The sequence below is a fragment of the Toxotes jaculatrix genome, chromosome 16 (assembly GCF_017976425.1).
Source record: "Toxotes jaculatrix isolate fToxJac2 chromosome 16, fToxJac2.pri, whole genome shotgun sequence".
In the NCBI taxonomy this organism is placed as follows: domain Eukaryota; kingdom Metazoa; phylum Chordata; class Actinopteri; family Toxotidae; genus Toxotes; species Toxotes jaculatrix.
In genome coordinates this window covers 1,573,570-1,580,204 of record NC_054409.1, presented here as the reverse complement: position 1 = coordinate 1,580,204, position 6,635 = coordinate 1,573,570, and the positions used below count along the sequence as shown (strand labels likewise).

At 39.1% G+C, this 6,635-nt stretch overlaps 1 long non-coding RNA gene across 1 annotated transcript; it reads left to right on the top strand.

The window, feature by feature from the left end:
- Positions 1 to 2,647: 2,647 nt before the first annotated feature.
- LOC121195370 lies at positions 2,648 to 6,267 on the top strand. Its single transcript, XR_005895465.1, has 3 exons — positions 2,648 to 2,690; positions 5,022 to 5,186; positions 6,214 to 6,267. It is a non-coding gene; the product is annotated as an uncharacterized LOC121195370 (long non-coding RNA).
- The last annotated feature ends 368 nt before the right edge of the window (positions 6,268 to 6,635 follow it).

Sequence of the window (6,635 nt, the reverse complement as noted above, 5' to 3'; positions counted from 1 at the left end):
AATGAATGAGATTGTAAATAGTTGTTGTTCCATATTGTGACTTTTTCTTATCTCAGACTAAGAATTATTCCTTCAGTTTCACTTCATTTCAGTTCATGTGACCTAACTCAGAGTGTAGAGAGGTCTGAGGAGTTAAAATGATAAAGCTCAAAGTAATATAACTTACTGATACTGAGTGGTGACACAAATATGTAAAAAGTTCAAAAAGGAAGAGTAGCAGACATGCATTCAAACAAATATTAAGTTTATTTAAACCTAGATAATTAAGACAGGAAGTGTTGAGAACTAACAGGCCTGAAAGAACAAAAGCACTCAGGTAAGTACAAATGATAGCATTTATTCTACAGTATTGAAATAACCTAGATAGCACCAACTGAATGCAACAATAACAGTTTAAAACAATGGTAGAGTCCTCACTGTGGGGAGATTCTATCACAACCTGCTTATACTCACACCATGTGCTCACCTGGTGCTGGTCCCACTAGAAAACACTTCAAACACTGCAAGTCTACAAACACTGAACTACACATGAGAAAATTCAAGACATGACTATGTGATTGCCACCATTTATATTACCACACAGCATGCAGAGTGTGTACCCTGCAAACTGCTCCCCACAGGCTGGACCTCTACCTAAAAATAAAAACAATTGAAATCAGTTGGTTCAGATAAAATGAACAAGAAAGGACTAATATGGACAGATAATTAAAAACTCAATAATGAGTTCACAGGAACTAATGTCAGTGCAGCAGAATCATTACATCAGTCCCTGTAAAAACAACATGTGAAGTAAATAAAGCCAGCCAATAAAAGAACCGCTCAGGCAAAGCAGCAGTCTGGATCTGGGCCTGAAAGAGGCGACAACAACTATTAAAAATGTGTATTAATACTTTAGGGGATACAGCCCCACTACACTGCCTTTAAATAAGTTTTATACTTAAGGACATGTGGGGGCCTACTACAGAATCCCCTGGCTCTGTCTGGTTCAGTGGATAAGACTCAACAAGGTGCAACCCTCAGTCTTCCTGTCAGATGGAAACACACATTGCTATAGAACACAGGGAACGAGCTGAGTTTTGTTGAACCACATCCAACCTCTTGAGCATGGCATCAACAGCCTACAGGCGCACAGGACTGCACAGATCTGTGGAATCAGAAAATACCTCTATTAACAAAACAAATAACCTTTTCCCTTTGTCTCTCTCTCCAAATCCAACTTTCCCTCACCTGCACACACCAAAGCACTGCTCACAGGAGGCCTCAGACAAAGAGGAAGTGCTGCACCCTCACCTGGGCTTTTAAAGACAGGCATATCTATTCCTACCCATTAGTGGGTGGAGTTACAAACCTAAACCAGCCAGGCCTCTAAGCCTAACTCAACCCTCACATTTAATTACAAAAACCTATTCAGCTACAAAGTTCATAAAGCAGAAGGTCATGTAAAAACTTTAACAATGAAGAGGATTTTATTCGTCTTCATCTGAGTTGATATTTATCATCTAAGTACAAACTTTATTAAATCAGCATCTTTGGGATTAAAATACTTTCTCTTCACTTTAACATGGGTTTAGTTCTAGATTTCCTGAGCTGATCAGAGACCTGTACTGTGAATCAGGATTTGGGATTAGCCCGGTAACTTCAGGTTTAACTCTGGGTTTTCAGAATTATGAAGGTGGTTCACTTGTGAACAGGTTACATCGCCATGGTAACTTATGCTGCACAGCTAACCTGCTCTGGAGCAGGTCAACTTCAGAGGATCAGATCAAAACCTGTCAACAGCCCAAATATTGACCAATCAGATCACTGGAAAAGATGGAATCATCATTCCTACAGGATCCCAAATGGGACAAAAGTGTTTATAACAAAGTGACAAAAAAATTTCTAGATGAGTTGAATCATTTTTCTGTTGGAGGTTTTCCATCTGTTCACTCTGGTTTTAAAACAACCGGAAGGAGAGTTTATCACTAAACAACAACATAATAAATATTCTAGTTTCATTTGAAGTGAACAAAGATTCTTTAATCTGACAGAATTCCTGACACTGTTGATGCTTTTACTCTTATTTCATCACTGCAGCTCAGAATAACATGAGGAGACTTTGTGATGATAATTGTTGATTAAAACTAAATCCTCTGATGTCTATTAGAAAAACTGTCCACACACTTAAAGATTTCATATGATTATAAATGAACATCTCAGTCAGACTGAGCCTATAAGAAGTTAACTGCTTTTCTCCTTCCTGCTTTGGAAACTGAAATAGTTAATTTACTGTTACTGTTTTAACATGCATCACACTCTCATAATAATTTGTTACTAATTAAGTAGGAAACTTAAAAATAATTATTGTACTTCTACATTATATCCTTGGTCTGACATTATCAATTGTAAACCTTATGATGATCCACAATAAGAGAAGGACAAAGTCCCTCTACTCATGTTAGTGAAAGCTCATTGATTAGGACATATCTGATTGGATTAGAAATGATTTTTATCTACATGATTTATTCTTTATTCAGATTGAGTTCCTGCAGTTTGTCAGAGATCAGCTGTGCTTCTCTGGCCTCAGCTCTGAAGTCCAACCCCTCCCATCTGAGACACCTGGACCTGAGCTACAACAAGCTGCAGGATTCAGGAGTGAAGCTGCTGTGTGGTTTTCTGGAGAGTCCACACTGTAGACTGGAGACTCTGAGGTCAGTTACTGTTACTGTTGTAGATCTTATATCTTTAATCCACAACTGAACCTGGTTTATATTCATACAGAACTTGAATCCATTCATCTTGAATGAATGAATGAATGACATTGTAAATAGTTGTTCCATATTGTGACTTTTTCTTCTCTCAGACTAAGAATTATTCCTTCTGTTTCACTTCATTTCAGTCAGTTCAATCAATCAGATGTTATTTTTATAGCACTTTTCATACAAATACATTGTGCTGTACACAGTGTTAGTCCCTCCACTCCACACAGACACACACCCAAAATCCATCAATAACCACAGTTAAGTGAAGTTTCCACTAAAAACAGGAACTCAGGAAATACTATCATAAATCTCAAGGCTTTGCAATGAGAAAACACTGGAGGCAGGATAAATAATCAAAATAGCAAAATAATATAAAACAAATAAATAACAGGAACAATCAAAATGATAATAGAATAAAGTGAATAATTTAAAAGAAATCAAAGTGAAGTTTGAAAAATGATCAGAAAAATGTTAAAAGAGAAAATTTGACGGAGTAAATACAGAAATCCCGTAAACAAACCAAGAAACAAACAAAAGTACAAACAAAAACAAACAAACAATAAATATATATATAAATAAATGAGTAATAAAACAGACTAACGTGGATAAACAGACAAATAAACAAATAAACTTCAATTAAAAGCCAGATTAAAGAGGTAGGTCTTGAGTTTGCTTCTAAAAGTATCAGAGTTCTCTGCTGCCCTCAGGTCTTCAGGGAGGCTGTTACAGAGACGTGGACCATAGTAATAAAAGGAAGTTTCTCCATAGGTTTTTGTTCTGACTTTAGGTTTAATTAAAAGGCCACTACCAGAAGACCAGAGGGTTCTAGAGGGCTCATAGGTTAAAAGCAAATATGATAAATAGGTTGGACCAAGACCATTAAGAGCTTCATAAACCAATAAAGGGATCTTAAAATCAGTTCTGAAGCAGACAGGAAGCCAGTGCAGAGACTTTAAAATCAGTGTAATGTGTGCTCTCTGTCTGGTCTTTGTCAGTACACATGCTGCTGAACTTTGAAGCAGCTGTAGCTTAGATATGTTCTTCTTAGGGAGACCAGAAAGCAGAGTGTTGCAGTAATCAATTCTGCAGGTGATCAGAGCCTGCAGCAATGTCTCTGCATTGGCTTGAGAGAGAAATGGTTGCACTCTGGCAATGTTCTTCAGATGATAAAAAGCAGTTTAATTACATTTTTAATGTGAGGCTCAAAACTAAGATCTGAGTTGAAGATGACTCCTTGGTTTTTCACTTGTTTACAGGCGTTTAGTGCCAGAGACTGTCCTGATTGAGCTGTAGAAAATTTTCTGCCATCCATAACTTGATATCTAAAATAAAGTTAAAAAGAGCCTGGAGTGGCCCTGGGTCACTGTAAAGCTGTTTATCATCAGCATAGCTATGGAAGCTCATGCACTGTTTCCTGATGACATTTCCAAGTGGCAGCATGTAAAGGTTAAAAAGTGTAGGACCTAAAATTGAACCTTGGGGAACACCATCATTTAATTTATAGCTTTTAGAAGAACATTCGCCCATGCTAACATAAAATTCTCTGTCAGTAAGATAAGACTTGAACCAAATAAAAACAGTACCAAAGAGGCCAGTCAGGATGTGAAGTCTATCTAAAAGAATGGTGTGACCTTAAGTCAAAAGCTGCACTTAAGTGAAGTGATACTAATACAGGTGATTTTTTGTTTATTTGTTTTTGGGGGTTTTTTTGTTTTGGTTTTTTTTCATATCCATAATCACCTGAGGTCATTTACAATCTTGACTAGTACAGCCTCAGTACTATGATTGGTCTGAAATATATTTAAAAAATTAAAAAATATTTAGCTGATTGAAAACAAGCTTTTCTAAAATGTTACTTTAAAATGGTAGATTGGATTCTGGTCTGTGGTTTTTAAGTATGGAGGGATCTACTTTTCTGAGCTGATCTGCAGGATAGAGACCAGGACCAAGCAAGACAGGACTGAACATTTGAAATTTGATCCATTTCAGTGGTTAATCAAAGACAGTTTTTAGTCCAACATGTCTGATTTGATCTTTATCATCTAATTCCAGACTTGACTGAGCTCAGCAGCATGTTATGAATCTGTGTTGACATGAATAGTTGTATGTTGTAGTGTTGTGGTGACATTTGGATAATGTGTGTAGAAGACTGACATTATGATGATCCACAATAAGAGAAGGACAAAGTCCCTCTACTCATGTTAGTGAAAGCTCATTGATTAGGACATATCTGATTGGATTAGAAATGATTTTTATCCACATGATTTATTCTTTATTCAGATTGAGTTCCTGCAGTTTGTCAGAGATCAGCTGTGCTTCTCTGGCCTCAGCTCTGAAGTCCAACCCCTCCCATCTGAGACACCTGTACCTGTGGGGCAACAAGCTGCAGGACTCAGGAGTGAAGGATCTGTCTGAGAGTCCAAACTGTAGACTGGAGACTCTGAGGTCAGTAGAGGGTTGGAGTCAGTCCATGCTGCTTTCATCAGTATTGTACTAAACACAGTTCGTATCAAAGCAAAGATCCAGTGTCTCCTGTAAACCTCCAACCTTCTCAGTGGCTGCTTTCCTCATTGAAGCTTTGAGAGGAGAACGGGGACAGGCCTCAGGATGGGACAGAAAGACAGAGACGCAGAGGACAGTCAGCCAGTCACAGCAGCCACAAGCTTATTGTGATCTGTTGTTGTTGTTGCTGTTGTGTTCATGTCAACAGGAAATAAAGCTGGATCACAGCTGACAGCCTCACAGGATGTGTAGAGACAGTTGTCCTCATTGGTCCAACTGTCCTACCATCACATCTAATCTGAGACTGTTTGTTCTCTCATTTCAACAGTAAAGAATTGATGAGTTTGATCTTTGTCACAGCTCTGAGATCAGTCTGACTGCAGCCTGCAAATCACTGGCTCTGATTTCAGAGAAGCATCATGACATTTTGTCAGCATGTGGTCTGATACAGAGCAGAACCTCTGCTGAAGTCCAGTGATCACATCTGTATATCTGTCCATCTGTCAGATACTTTCAGTGACAGCCTCCATGTTTATTTGTCAGCTGATATTTCAGAAGCAGATCAGATGTTCATCAACACACAGAGACTCTTTCTTTAAATGGAACATGAGTTGACATGTAACAGCAGTGAATCCATCACTAAACTGTTTGTGCAGTAATGAAGCTTCATGACTCAGCAGTTTATTTCCACTGTGGACTTGAGTGAAATGTTCAGAGTAAACAGACTTAATGCTAAAAGTCTCTGCAGGTGTGTGAGCTTCCAGCTCAGTGTCTTCACTCCAATACGTTAACATGAGAGCTGAGAGGAAGCTGCTACACTACACAGCTGCTCCACTTCTGCTCTGAACAGGACTGAAGTCCCTGCTGCTCTTTATACTGGATGTGCTGCATCAGTGACTGACAGCTGATGAAGTGAGTCTCTGTAAACACTGATTTATCACCTCTGTTGTCTGTCTTCTTCTCTCAACAGATGGAGGCTGTTCTAAAGGAGAGAGTGAAGAGGACGGTGTGTGTGTTGAGAGAGGACGAGCTGTGTCCTGATGATCCAGAGAGGTTGAAGCAGCAGCAGCTTGTGTGTAGAGAGGCTCTGATTGGTCCATGTTACTGGGAGGTAGAGTGGAGAGGAGAGCTTCATCCAGCAGTGACTGACAGAGGAAGCAGAAGAAGTGGAGAAGACTCTCAGTGCTGCAGTCTGAACTGCTCTGAGAACAGCTCCACTGTCAAGTCCACCATCATCCCTGTGTGTTCCTCTGGATCTGAAAGAGAATCATCAGTGTATCTGGACTGCTCTGCTGCTGCTCTGTCCTTCTACACAGTCTCTGCAGACACACTGAGACTCCTCCACCTCCTCCACCCTCCACCTGGACTTTATTTGATCTTTTTTTCTTCATT